Raw genomic sequence first — 15160 nt, forward strand, 5'->3', positions numbered from 1 at the left:
CCACTGGCATCTGATTCACACAGTGGTACCAAACTTGCACGGAGGGGCCTGAAGCTTTCGTTCCACCATGCTGAAAATCTGGTTTAGAGCTTTTAGAGCTAAGCATAATTTACAGCTTGCTGGGTGAAGACTGCCTTTCCCAGTTGAACTCTGTCACTCTGGGCCTATGTATAAACATCCACTCGCCCCCCACCCTGTTTCCCCCCTTCCAGGGACAGAAGAAGGGCTGTTGTCTATTAACCAGCCAAGCTAATGAAACAGGAGCATGGGAGGGAGACTGTAGGCTTTCTCTCCAGCATAACAGTACTTCCTGATGCTGGCTGGGCATGCTGTTTCTACATGTCATCCAGGCTCCTGCTGCAGTTTGTCCTCCCTGAGCGTCAGTGCTGAAGAACCTCCTGCTGTTGTAGCCTGCTGTTGAGATGCTTCTTTCTGAGATCAGCTGTGAGTTTTGACGAGCGTTCAGCAGGAAATACCACTAAACACTGGGACCTGAAGGCCACAAAGATCTCTTGGAGGAAGTTCTCTCCTTGGAGGCAGCAGGGCGTACAGAGACACCGTACTGGGAAGAACAGTGGTGCCTTTCCCACCCACGAGAGAGGAGTAAGAACCACAGAATTGTAGGGGTTGGAAGGGACTTCCAGCAATCATCGAATCCAACCCCCTAAGAAGGTGGAAGCAGAAGAACTGCAAAAGCAGCATGGAGGCATGTCTGCTCAGAGACAGTAAACCAAAACCCATTCAACTGGAATAGCAATGGCTGCTGAGCGATGGGGGTTGCTGTGACCCGAGGTGGAAGCATCATGTGTTCGACTGCATAACCTACACACCCAAAAAAGCAGTGATCCCTGAAAACAAGCGCTTAGGTCACCTACATGCTCAGATGGCACTGCTTTGATTGATGTGTCCTGGGGCAGTTGCAGGTCGGCCTATTCATCAGCGGTTGGTAAAGGCTCTGTTGTGGATTAAAGAGGGAGAGATGGAGCAGGAGAATGGTTGTAGCCTTAGGAGGGAGGAGAAGAGTCGCAGCAGCAAGCAGGTCTGTGAGAGAGAAGGAGTGTTCCATTTGCTGGGATATGAATATAAACTGTGCTGCTGCCAAATTGCAGTTCCCCTTGTGGATTTAGTTTCTTTTTTCCTTTATTTTCTTTTTTCTTTTAAAAAAAAACCAACCCGTGACTTAAAGACAGAGAAAGATAATGGTATGCCCTCCTTTGTATTCCAGAGCATCACCCTTCTCCCCGCTGTCTGGCACCTTGCCCATTTCCAGCAGGCACTTTCAGATGCAGATTTCTCCCTCAATAGGTATGGTGGGGCTCTTTGTCTTCATCCCCCCTCTACCTTCATTAGCAGGGGGTGCTGCTGGGGGCCTCCCTCAGATATCAGAGGGGACAGGGCCGGGTAAGAAACAGAGCAGAGAAGCCCCCCCTGGATACTGATTCATTTCCATACAAATGGAGGAGCACCCCAGCTCTGCGGAGGGCGGTATCTTTGTAAAGCACGCCTCAGTACCACACAAAACAACGATTACACAGCGCTGCTTGCGCACCAGTTAAAATTCATCCTGGGCAGGCTGGATAACGCTTATCCGTATAGGCTAAAATAGATTTTGCTTAGGATCTGCGAATGGTTTATAGATGTCTCCTGAGATAGGGGCATTGCCTGGGGCGTGGTGGATGTATCTGCTGCAGTAACGGCACCGGCAAGCTGTGACAAGAAGACAGATGAGGACAGGCAACTCCACGTGATTCCCTTTTGTCTGTGTACACGTGGCTCAAAGACCAGTTTGTCCCTGAGGATTCACTCTGGTTCCTGGATGGACTCTATGCCAAACTCTTTGGTGCATCCACAAATACGGACCAACTCACAAGAGCATTTCATATGCATTGCCTGGCACTGGTTTGGTTTATAGCCCCAAATCCTTGTGCCAGTGGCAGTCACACTGGGAGGTACGTTTTGCAGGAAAACCATTCTGATAGCTCTGGTTGTAGTTATGGCCCATGGGTCACTGGAAACAAATGACAGAGCAGCATAATCCTGAGGGTTGGGGGATAGCCCCCTCCCTGGCAGTGTTCCAAGGTCAGGTTGGATGAGGCTGTGGGAAACCTTATCTAGTGGAGGGTGTCCCTGCTCATGGCAGGGTGTTTGGAAGTAGATGGGCTTTGAGGTCCCTTCCCACCCAAACCAGTCTGTGATTCTATGATATACCCACAGCAGCTCCGAAAACAAACACAAACAAGAACCAAAGTGTTTGTGTATTTTTTCCACTTCTGCCTGTCCTCCCTTCTCACATGAATGGGGACTAGGATGGAGATGGGTGACGGCACTTGACTGCAGTCCTGAAGTACGACTGCACCCTTGAGTTAAACCCAGAGCAGAGACACATCTTGAGGGGCTAAACCCAAATGGTTTGGCCTAGAAAAACTTGCTTCATCAATTCCAACTTCTTTCTTGCCACTGTGGAAATGTTTTCTGGAAGCATCAGGTGATGTCTACATACATGAATAGCCATTCAGCATGTTGGATTTGCAACCATGTATTTACACCTTCCAAAATAACATATTGTAGCCCTCTAAAGACCTGAACAGGTTGGTAACAAATCCTTTGATGACAATTTATCTGGAAGGACTTCAAAAGCACTGCCTGCTGTGGAGAAGAAGAGAAACTAATCACCCTTTCTAGATACTCTGATTTATGGGGGAAAAAAAATAAATTCCACATTTCTTTGAAAATCAGCATAAGGCAATACTGTCTATAGAAATCTCTTTCTGTCCTGTCAGGTTCTCACTTTTCAGACATGCCAGTTTTCTGGTATGTAAAACACGGGTAAGCCTCTCAATAACAACTATGTTTTTAGACCTTTATTAACCAGTAGAACCAGTGCGAAACTGGCACATCCCAGATCTGGAAGAGGATGACAGGGGAAAGATACCATGAGCTCTGTGAGAAACAAAATTTGGAATATAATTTGGGATTTCTTGCAAACGTTGACTAATTGACCTGCCCATTGGATATATGCCAGGCTGTAGCCTCATTAAGAGATTCCACATTAATCATACGCCTTTTAGAAAGGCATCTTAGCAAAGACTGTTGACATGGTTCCAGTTATGTTGGCTCTGGTAAGTATAATGGCAGGATTTTTAGCATGTGTGTTACAGAAGGAGGTGAAGAGATACACCAGGCCAGTTTAACCACAGTTTCAGCACTGGTCCAGCTACATCCAGGACCAAACAATGCTCCAAAAGGCCTTAAGAACTGAAATGATCAAACCCCAAGGAGCAGCAGTTCATAATGAAAACAACAGGGCTGATAATTAAACTTCTACCAACAGGCTGAGCTGGCACTCAGGTCAGTTAGCAAACAGTGATGGAAAGAGGCAGTCCAAATTCTTTACTGTCTGTCCATGGGACTTACCAGCCTTGACAATGTTTCACCCTTCCTCTCTAAAACGGGGTGAAAGGCTCCTTTCAGGCAACAAGCAAAGCTGTCTCCATCCAGCATACTGCTGTCTCATGAGTTTCCCCCAACTGATTGTTAAAAAGCTCTTTATATAACCCCTCCACACACCCCATTTGCCTCTGGACTCCCAGCTCATTCTTGCCTTACCACTTCAGGTTTGACGCCCACAAGGCATTTTAGTAAGAATTAGTTTCCTACGTGAGAAAGCCCCAACATGCACCACACAGCGATGCTGAGGAAAACCAGCAGGTGTTGTAGCACCCGATCCTTGGGATTTTCTGGTTAATTGTGACAGCAGCATTAACAGTAAATACTGGGTTTTGTTTATGTCGGCAGCTGTGTGACAAAATCTTTATTTTCTTCCAGTAGAGGTCATACCTATAAATCCCAAGGTGAATTCAATGGTGCCTTTTCTAGCTACTATGTGATAAAGTATTCTCATTAATGTATTTTTTTAAAGAGATATCCTGCTGGATGTGAACTTACAGGGTATTTTTCCAGAAATATTTATTCCACATTCCATGCTTCACAGCTCTGCTTGGCAGGCTAGCATTAGTGGTATTTTATTATTTTTACTTTTTTTTGTGACTGGCATTTGCTTAACTTGGGCATCATGACTTCTGTGAGAGTTGTGTATTTCCAAAGCTCTCCTGATCATAGGGATCCAGTATAAAATGCATTGATCTTCCGTACTCATTAACATCCTTTTACTGTTTGAGCTTCTTGCATTTTGTAACATGTTTTATCCTGACAAAGAGGGACAGAGCAGAAAGGGAGGAACTGAATCAACAAAAGACAAAAGTGACTTATAAGTTGCACAAATCGTTGAGCCAGATGGCTAAAGAATGAGGACAAGTTTCCTTCTGGCCTACGCTGCTGCTCTCCAAGCACTGCACCATCTTTCCATGTACTTCCACTGGGAAAGAACCCTTCATGTAAAGAATTTTGGATTCAATGGCATGTTTTGAATAGTTTTCAGCATATTTCCTCAGTTTTACTTTTTTTCTCTTCCTTTTTGCAAAATGCCCTTCATAGAAATGGAAGCATGTAGAGATTTCTCCCTCAGTCTCTGTTGCAAACAGGGGCCTGACTCAAAGACTCAGTTTGGGCACTGTTAGAGGCATGTCAGGTCCGGGAAGTTACAGCTGATGAAAACTGCGTTGTGATTTTGTCAGACAGAGAAAGCTATCAGAATGGTCAAATATGTTTTTAAATGAAGTATGAAGCCCAAAATGGCTCTGGAAAGAAGCATTTTCTGATACAGGCAAGGAGAACCACTCAAAATATAAAGGAGGGAGTGAGGGGAAAAAAAGAAAAATAAAAGGGCTCTTCAGTGTCTTCAGTTCAAGGGATTTTATGAACTTTCTAAAGCATTATTTTCTTCCTCTGCCATTGTCTTAATTACTTGCTGTCTGTAACTGGTGTCATGCATTTGCATTTTCCTTGGTCTCTGCGGGCAACCAGCTTGAATTAGAAGCTGTTCATAGCCAAATTCTGAAGTATCATGATATTAACTTGGATGTGGTGATGGATTAAAGCAGGGCTGCTCCACCCCTTCTCCAGGCCTTGCAGGGAAGGGGGTCGAAGGGCCACGCAGCAGCTCCTGAACTGCCACTCCTCCTGACTGACATGATTATCTGGGGTTGTTTTTTTCCTTTGCGCTAACACATCAAGCTGTCTGTACCACTCTGTCAGCTCCAGGCAAGGATGCCAGCCTCTAAGATGAGGGCAGCATGATCAGGCAACGTTGGTGTAGCTGTGTCAGCCACCCCAGCTTAATCTGCTGCCGCATGGGTCTGTGCCTTGCCAAAACTCTGTCATTCCTGTCTCATGGGGAGCAGTCGTTTGTAAAACCAGTCTACAATAGCACTGAGTCCTTTACAAAAGTTATTCCTTCACCCCAGGTCGGGGATTTGTCTAAAGTCCTAAGTCCCTGAGCCGCTGAAAGGCCCCACAGAGGCTCTCTGACTTGGGCTGTGATCCCCCAACTCTTGCTGACAAGTAGCTCTGACTCACGCTGTTCGTATGAACGGGAGCATTCCCTTCGCTGAACCTAAACACAAGGCAAAGGATCCAGTGGGGCATTTAATATTAATTTATTGCCATTCAGCCTAACTCACTGCTCCCTGAAATATATTTGAAATTTCATTAAAATAGATCGTGTTCTGCACAGAGCAAGTCAATGCTTTTAGTTGGGATTATATCCATTACTGCCCAGTATTGTACTGAAAAGAAACCCCCATTGCTTTTAATGCACTCTGCTGTGTTCCTAAAGGCTTAGGAACTAATGTCAGCTGAATATATTCATCCTGGGTGTTCACTCGCTGCACCAAATAAGCTCTGCAAGCCAGTCACCGTTAAAATGTCAGTGGTATCTTCTTGAATAATTTGCTATCACTGGATTGGATGTCCTTTGGGTCCTCTTCACAGCTGAAAAGGAAAGGATGGACAAGAACATGACAGTGATTTAATTCAATGTTATTACTTTACGTGTGAAATTAATTTTTTAAACGTATTTAAATTTAATCAGGGATTTTTCCTAAATTCCTGCATTCTTTTCTTGGCATTTCTTTCAGTATTTCATTTTCTTGTCCTTTCTTCTTTCCCTTGCCTCCTTTCTCTCCTCCTCTTCTTTCCCTTTCCCTTTTTTCCTTCTCCTTTTTCCTTGTTTTTCTATTCTTCTCTAGTCTTTTCTACATTTTTTGTTTTTACTACCCTATTACTTTTTATTTGAAGAAAATTATAAACGTGTGATACAGTTTTGCATGCTTTTGCCCCTAATTGTAATAATTATGGGCCAAATTTTGCACCCCTATAAATTTAGGTGGATAAATTTGGTGTGATTCCACTGATATTAGTGGAATTTAAACGGACATCAGACTCTAACCCTACATTTTAATGATTGATTTGCATGGCCTCAGCTGTGAGACAATTTGTCTTAAGCCCCCATTAAATCAGGAAACGAGTGTTTCTGACTGAGCATGCCAATCATTCTAGCTTATCTAGTGAGAGATGCCACATGCTTTCTCCTGTTCTAGCCTTAATTTTTGACAGCTACTTATGCTACTCATTGTCTAATTGGGCCTGCCAATCCTCCCTGTACATCCCAATCTGTCCAGCCCAGACACAAGACTCTGAAATGGCTTTAAAATCTGCATACGGTTGTTGATTACGAGAGGATGGAGGGGGGGGGGGGGGTAGGGGGAGGGAATACAGCCTAGTTACGACAACATGCTTACTTCTATGTGGTTATTGTTCAGAAAAACAAAGAATCACAAAAAATAAGAGATTACATAGGAGTACTTGGGCTGCCTGACTATCAGGGAGGAAGCATAGTATGGATAGGAGGAAAGACATTTCCTCCTGAGGCTTCCACACGAGCAGGAAGGGCTTCATCCTGACTTTCTTTTTGCTTGCTGCGCTGTGAGAGAGGATGAGGTAGGAGCTCTTCTTCCCAGATTGTACCCAATGGCAGGAGAATGGCTGGTAGTTAGGACCTGCTTTGTTTCCAGCAGAGAAACACGAAGTTCCCGGTGCTGGGTCTCATTGTGAAATCCTGTGAAATCCTGCTTACCAACAACAGGATTCCCCTCCATGGAGGATACATCTGCCGATCTCTGCTTAACCTTACGGTTGCTGCTTGCCAAACAGCACGCCAGCATTTCGACTGTAGCTTCCCAGTGGGGCTGGCAGAACTCTGACATCTGCTGGGACCTGATTCAAAACTCCTGGGATTCCAGGCGGGGAAAAACCAACCCAAACCCAAGCAAATTCCATTGATCTCAGTGGCTTTGGATCTGTCCTTTTGCTCATCTCCTTTGATGATTTATACAACACTGACATGCATATCACTTCTGAAGCACGCAGAGCACATGGTTTTAATCTCACCATTTCCCTGGTGACAGGGAAGGAAGTGTGCTGGCAGCTAAGACACTGGAAAACACTCATTATTCTGTACATTATTATTGCTTTTCACTTCCCTACGGAAGGTAGAAATTAGAATGAAAAATAACAAATGTTTTGGTTTACAGTGTTCGCCTGCCCTTAAAGGCACAAAGTGCAATTTTTTGTGTGTGTGTGGAAAAAAGATGGGAATGTTTTGTATTGAAATGGGAGGTAAGAGAATATTTAACAACTAAAAGCCACTGCTATATGAACAAGCCCTTTCTCTAGGAACAGCTTCATGAGGGAATCTTTCCAGTTTACCAGGGAATTCTCAGATTAGAAGGTGAGAACATTTCATCCTTGTGAAGTCTTTGTAAAATCAAGATAACTGGGCCACTGGCAGAAGCGCTCTACTAGTTACGCTGCTCCTGACCAAGTCCTACAGTAGCAGCACTCACAAAACAAAGTAAGTCACAACTCGAGTTTCCTCATGTGCTGGAGAGCAGTTTTCAGGGGCTGCCAGGACTAGTAGCTACACCAAATGCCTGGCTGCCAGACCTGGTACCTCGTGCAGTTCTCCAAGGGATACTCCCACAGCACCCAAGTTCATGCAGCCAAGGTACCTGCTGCCCACCAGAGAGATCCACAAACTGCCAGTCACTTTCATAGAGCAGGAGGGACGCTTTGGTATGTTTTCAGATTTTTCATTTCAGCCCAACACCTTTTTGTGTTTTTCCTCCCTGGCTAGTGTAATTTTTTCAGCACTAGATGTCAGTGTGGACTTGTGATACCAGATAGCTCTGTATTTTTCCTTTAACGAGGGAGGAAGAATTGCCATCCAGAATGAATCCAAGTCTCTCCAGCCTCATGATGGGCTTCCTACAAGAGAGCTCTTTTCTTTACTGTTTGTTTGAACTCCACGTGGAAAGTGCACAACTGCATTCTGTCCTTGACTGGGATTAACATGGCTGTAAAAAGGCCCTGTCCATTTTGTGATCATATCACGCCTGCGTTAAAGAGGAGGTACCACGACTCTGGAGGAAAAGCTTTGTTTAGAGAAAAAGAAATGGTTCTGAATTACCTCGGTAAGTGGTGACCCTGCTAAAGTAGCATCGTACAGGTCTAATCCTGTAACTAGCAGCATTCACCTCAACAATAACCTATGGATCAGACCAAGTCTGCATTCCTGCTGTCTACAAAGACATTGCATCACCTAGAAATGTCTTGCTACAGCAGACAGTTACAAGGACCGTTCTAACCTGAACTTGATTTATTATTTGCTTGGCATTATTCTGAACTGAAACCAGCTTAGGGCAGAGCAACCGACCAGGAAGCGTGCGCTGGCTTTCTGAAGTGGTAAAACGACTGGTCTCTCTTAGACTTTGGAAAATGTTTCGTTTCTTTAAGAAATGTAAACCTCCCGGTCTAAATTGTGAGTGGTCCCTGTGCCGTTACGGGAGGGCTGATGAAGAGGCATGAAGCACCCCGACTGCCCTCATTTTGCAAGCAGCAATCTAGAACAAGACACTGCTCTTCTTGCTCTTGGAGCCATTGAGCTGGGGAAGGGCAGGGGAGGAAGTGGGTTCACAATTCCGATTTCTCATCTTCTACTTTCGTGGGTTCTGGCTTCTGTTAGGTGGATCTGAGCCAAGATGACAGATGGAGCCTTTTACACCACCCTCGTGCTTGGTTTACACCAGGCGTGATGCACAGAAGCCGAGGCAGAAAACGCTTCTGGCAGAGAACACGAAGTGGAGCTCTCTGACATCCCTCCCGACTCGGCATGGTTGCGGCTGCGATGTAGGCCTCCAGAAAAAGGCGGTTGCGTGCTTCCGTGTTCTTCACTGTGCAGCAGGTAATACAGCACTGCCCTGCTACATACGCCAGTAGGCCTTGCTTTTATTATATCTTTGGGGTTGTTACTGTCCCTTTGACTTCTGTCGCAAGAAGTCACAGCAACACATGGGTGACCGCCCCAGCAGCAGTGCTTAAAGGCCTTGTTGAGGAACTGCTTCGTGGGGTTTTGTTTCTCACTAGGCTTATCAGTAGGAGACTGTACGTAGGAGGCTATAGAATACTAAAAGAATAGTGCTTAAACTATACATTGAAAATATTAGCAAATACTGTGCAAAAATAAGGAGAAAGGTACTTTTGCTCTTGGATTCTGAGACGTTAAGATAATATTTGGCAGATAATACAGGTCCTGAGAGACTACAAATTGTACTTGGCAAATCTAGTGTCACATGGCTCTACCACCTGCTGTCATTCCTACATATTTCACTTTGTTATTGTTTCTGTAGCACTGTTTTCCATTTGCTCACCCCTTCCTATAGATGTCTAGCACTCAAGCAATTAGTACAGCTAATGAAAGATGTATCGTGCAAAGGAGCTCGTCTGCAATCAGCTTCTGATGACTGATTTACCTGTGCAATATTAACTGTACTGAGCATTGGAAGTGCCTTCTTTATTAACTACCACGAACTGTGCAGATAAGGCTCTCCATAAAGCCAGCTGCCTCTCTAGGTGCAGAAGGGTTTTGTGGTCTTGCTCTCTACATCGCAAGGCAAACCAGCGTGATTCAGCAATACACCTTGAAAGGGTATGACTATTGCCCTCTGCAGAAGTAAAAGGAAGCTGGGGCAACCAACAGTTCTCCCCCACCCAGCTCCTGAATCCACACTCTGCTGGCATTGCTGGGTGCTGATGCACCAGATCTGAAAACAAGAGGCAGTAAACATACTTCCCATCTGTCAGTTTGTCCTCCGCCCCCTGTTCTTAGAAATCACAGCAACAGAAAAAAATAGCTGGATGGGACCTTTATGTGTCAAATCACCCACCCCGGATTCCCACACCCGCAGATCTGCGTCTCAAGCCTCACTCAGATAAACACTTCATTTACGAAATGGTGTGAATGCCTTTAGTGAGGTATGGGCACGGTCTAAGATGTTGTTTGTCTTCTGTTATTCCTTAGGCATATAATAAAAAAGATCTGCACAGTAGCTTCTTGTCTTGGTAGCATTGGGGAGGGGGCTATAGCTGCATGAAAGGTCAAGAAGCTGCACAATGGGATAATTCATGGAAAGCTGATAACAAAAAAAAAAAACCCACCAGCAAGTAAAACTAACACAGTTTATTGGAGAACCAGTAACAATACCGGCCTGACGATGCACTACAATGGCAAATTCATATGAATGGCATTTGGTATTGCATCTGGTTACCTACAAAGGTACTTGGTGGCTACGATAATAGACCTGTGAATGCAGAACAGCTTAGAAATCATTATGGTGAATACTCTTTCCTATTAAAAATGTTGGACCGAAGTAGTTTTCTGATGGTACTTTACAGCATGTGGTAATAGAGTGCACAGCATGAACTGCCATTTCTTCAAGTAAGTTATTTCCAAGTGTATCTTCCTGCACAAAGTGGTCAATCAATACGTCCAGTCAAAATGTCAGATTATTTTTAAGACCATGTTATCTTTTCTGTGAACAGCAGTTTTCTCTGCCGGTGACTTCGATGTAGAAAACACAGCGTGTTGTTTACAGTATGACAGAAACTCCAGAAAAGCATAACCTTCAAACAAAAGAGAGATGGCTTTAAATAGAATCTTTATAAATCAGGGAGAAACTCCCATATCCCTGTAAGCATCACTACACATTTCCGAAATAATTTTAGGACCCAAACCTCAAGGTTTATGAGCTGCTAATTTTTTTTTTTATTTCATGAAAACTGATCACAATAGGTTGTGGGACTGTTTTTAATGCACCAGTGTACACATATGCATCAATCTTTGTGGGATTAAAGCCAGTGTGTACAAAGAATAATTCGATGCAAATAAAATTGAAGACACTGGATAATAGGGTCTCCTGCATCTCTTGAAATACTGGTTATCAGCAGAGATACACTGATACCGAAATATATCTGCAAAGATGCCTACAATAGGTTCATGTATAATCCACAGCCATACTGCCAGGGATAATAATATTCTAGGGAACCTGCTTTGGCAGGGGGGTTGGACTTGGTGATCTCTGGAGGTCCCTTCCAACCCCAACAATTCTGTGAATCTGTGAATAAGGGACCTATTTCCCTCACCTTACAGATGCAAATATCTAACAGTCCTGGCTGCCGGATGGTTTACTCTACCAGCAGATGTAAGGCACGGTGTATTTTACACATCGTGTTCTAGAGGGATAAACCAGTTCTGTTTCACTTTCTCTATGAGCAATGGAACATTTCAGAAGCCTCCATTTTCATTATCTGTGGAGAGGTGGTGTGCAGTGCCGTTTATCTTCAACGGCTGAAATATATGGTAATGTAAAAAGTACACTCATCTCTTCCAACCACCATGTGCCCCTCTAGTTCACTATCTGATCTGAAAATCTAGTTGCCCAGACCCTAGTAGGAGCTATTATAAAATTAAGCTGTATGTTATATGAGTGTGTGACATTGCTTTTTAAACCCTTCTCCTTTAGAAAGGAGTGACTGATCAGTCCTGAGCAGAATGTAAACCTCTGGCTGGATTTACTAGTTCAGGGTCAGAGGCTTTTGTCAGAAACGAAGTCTTGCTTGAAACCTCGTTTCAGCATCCCTGCAAGAGCCACCAAAGAAGCAGGCTGGGAGGGAAGAGGGAAGACGATCTATCTGCACAGCTCAGTGCTGAGCAACATTCAGATCCCTGTTTCATTTTCCAAAACGTGCAGTATTATGAATTTACTTTGTATGCTTAGAGCACACCTGCCACCAGGTATTTTCAAGGAAACTGGTCAAGAAACAAGTTCATTGTTTTCACTTGCTGATAGACAAAGTAGTGTAACCAGAACTGAAGTGGAAGTATGCAGCTTGTAACAAAGAACAACGAGTGTATTTGCCTGTCTAAACCAGTTTTTCTCTCGCTATGCTGGACAAGGAACAAGAAGGTTAGTTCCTATTTCATGCTTATTTAATTACACGATATGTTTCTACAGGAATAATAACAGCATTCACCCGTGCAGGCCTATAGAAGTCAGTTCTTATACAACTACCTGCTTTCCACTCAGTCCTGGAGAGCTGTGGAAACATGGTCAGTAGCAAGATGTTCTCCTTTCACCCTCTTGTCACTGGTTATTTTTCCATGCTGGGTAGGAAATGGACATTTTTATGCAAACTACTTCTGGAGCGTATTAATGCACAAATGGGTGGAGGTTACAGAGCCAGGTACTTGCCTCTACAAGACTTAAAGCCTAGTAGACAGTCATTTGTTAGATGCAATGTTAGCTTGAAAACCTAACTGTACTGTTGGCCAGATAAAGCAGATTTCCTTATGTAGAGAAATTTCTATTCAGCCATTTCTAAGAGGAACTGGAAATGATGGGGGGGGAGGAACCTGGCTCAGAAACACATCACGTTACTTTTCTGACGATGTAGATGCTCTTTGAGGTATCCTGTTTAGGCTTGAACTTGATAATGACAGATGCAACGATGTGCCCAGGACGCAACAAAAACCCCAACCCTGAAGCCTCCCCTAAAAGAGGAAAAAAACCAATGAACCTACCACATCACACTGGGAACAGACACGCTCTCTGGGAAGGGAACACAGGCTGCCCTGTTGTTGCAGCTTCTTTTCTGTGAAACATTCTATGCTGTTAATTTTCTGATAGTAAGACTGAGAAACTGTTTGGATGCCTTGAGGGCTTTATTATTTTTTTTTCTTTACATAGACTTTATCATTTAATCCTAAATTGAACAAAAGGTTATTCACAGCCAAATATAACCTGTATTTAATACCTGCTCAACCCTGAGATCCACTGTAAGAAATGACAGGAAATGCTGTGGTGCTGTGTAGCAATGTTCTACTTTCAGAATGCTGTTTGCTCTAGCAGCTGACCAGCTCCATCAGTACTCAGTAGTGGAAATTTTAAAAACTCCACAAAACTCTGAGCATGCTGTCTGTCCTCTAAACCTGCCCTGATAGGGCTGAACATGCCACAGGCATTCTGTGCGCAGCAGAAATTATGAGTCATGTTTGCAACATCCCTTGCCCGTGAGGATTCTTGGAATCTAGCAAGATAGGAATTCCTACAGTAGCTTTCCATTCTGTGAGAACATGAATATGTTCTCTATCTTCCACATAGCTGCTTATTTCTGTACTGTGTCTCTCGGAGATTTGGCTGAAACCGGTCAAGGGTTTCAAAAGTGGTAGAGCAGATGGCATGTCTACAATGATTTTCTTTCTGTAAGAAACTGGAGAGCACTCACATTTGATCTACCTTGGGGTATCTACCACTGCTAGCACAGGCTGCAGCTTATCATTCACAAGTGGGGATGGCATAGCTTGGGACGGCAGATTATCGACCCCAGCTGTCTGCCCGGCACCCGGCACACAAAAGACCAAGCTGTTCAGGAGACAGCTGTGGAATCACTGCCTCGTACTGAAACCGGTCACAGTTTACAGCAGCATCTTCTAAACGAGGTTTGGATTTTTCCCAAAGTGGCTCAGCTATCCAGGAAAGCGGTGTTGGGAGAAAGTCAGGGCTAGTGGTCACCTCTGCCATTCCAAGCTATGGTGCCTCTTTCTTGCAAATTGCACTGCAAGCTGCACTGATGCCAGAAAGTGACTGCATGCAGTTGTGATGTAGATGGTCAAAGAAGGGGGGAAAGAGGAGCCTCTGCACCTATTCCCACCTGAGGACGATTATGGAAGATACTGTAACTTGTACATTACATCCACATAATACACAGAACAATGTACCTGCAATCATTACACACACACGTTATATGTACAGTACAAAAGTTACATAATTATGTATTAATTAAGGTTTTGGTCTGGTTTATTGCATTAATTGTAATAGCTTGGGTGCTATGTGGTTGTGACACAGGTGTGAATGCAGTTGGAATCCTTACCCAGACGGTACAGTAAGAGAGCCCTGACATGGTGTACAGCACTACTTCACGGTGACATAGCTTGTTCTGGAGCGGACAGGGATTCATAAAAACAAGCAGTTTACCTTGGATGAGTGACTGCACAAATCATGTTTATATAAATGCAATGTATATGACATTCAGTACCACGCATCTCTAAAGACATAACTCTATGTCTCTGGTTGCTTTGTCGTGGGGAAACCAAGACTGTTATTCACGTGGGTGCAATCCACTGGGCCAAAAGTTTTGTCTCTTGGTCCATCCTCACGTCAAGCTCTCAACAATGAAGACCGGGAGTTTTTCTCTGAGTAAGAGACTAACGCCTACGGGATTTTCCCATATCGCCTGCGAACCAAAGGTCTAAGAGATTTGCGTCCTCCTTGCCCTACCCCTTCCCCGCATACACCACGAGAACCGAAACCCACTGCAAACCGCCCGGCTTGGAAGTCCCCGGCCCGAGAACGGTGCCCACAGGGGTGAGCGCCCTTCTGGCTAACCCAGGCTCGGGGAGCGGTGGGCCGGGCCTCTCGTCCCCCAGCCGGTGCGCGGCCCAACCGTGCAGCTGGGAGCCGCGCTCGCCCGGCGGCGCCTGGGGCGCGGAGGCCGGGCATCCGGGCGCTTTGCTGAAGCTACGGCGGCAAACCGAGAAGCGGCGCGGCAGGAGAGCACCCGCTCCTGGAGCGGGCGGCGGGCAGCGCTCCGCGCTCAGTCAGCCCGGCCCTGCCTGGTCCGCCGAGCCGCCTCCCGCCGCAGCCGCCCCTCTCCTTCACCTGGAGGGACTCGAGGCTGAGCGCGGCCTCGGGGGCCCCCCACCGCCTCCCGCCCGGGGCCCGAGGGCACCGCCAACGGCTCGCCGCCGCCACAGCTCTCCTGCCGGCGGCAGCATGGCTGTTAACCCCTCCCTCACCGGAGCGGCCCC

This window comes from Gallinula chloropus, assembly GCF_964237585.1.
Source record: "Gallinula chloropus genome assembly, chromosome: 2".
Lineage (NCBI taxonomy): Eukaryota > Metazoa > Chordata > Aves > Gruiformes > Rallidae > Gallinula > Gallinula chloropus.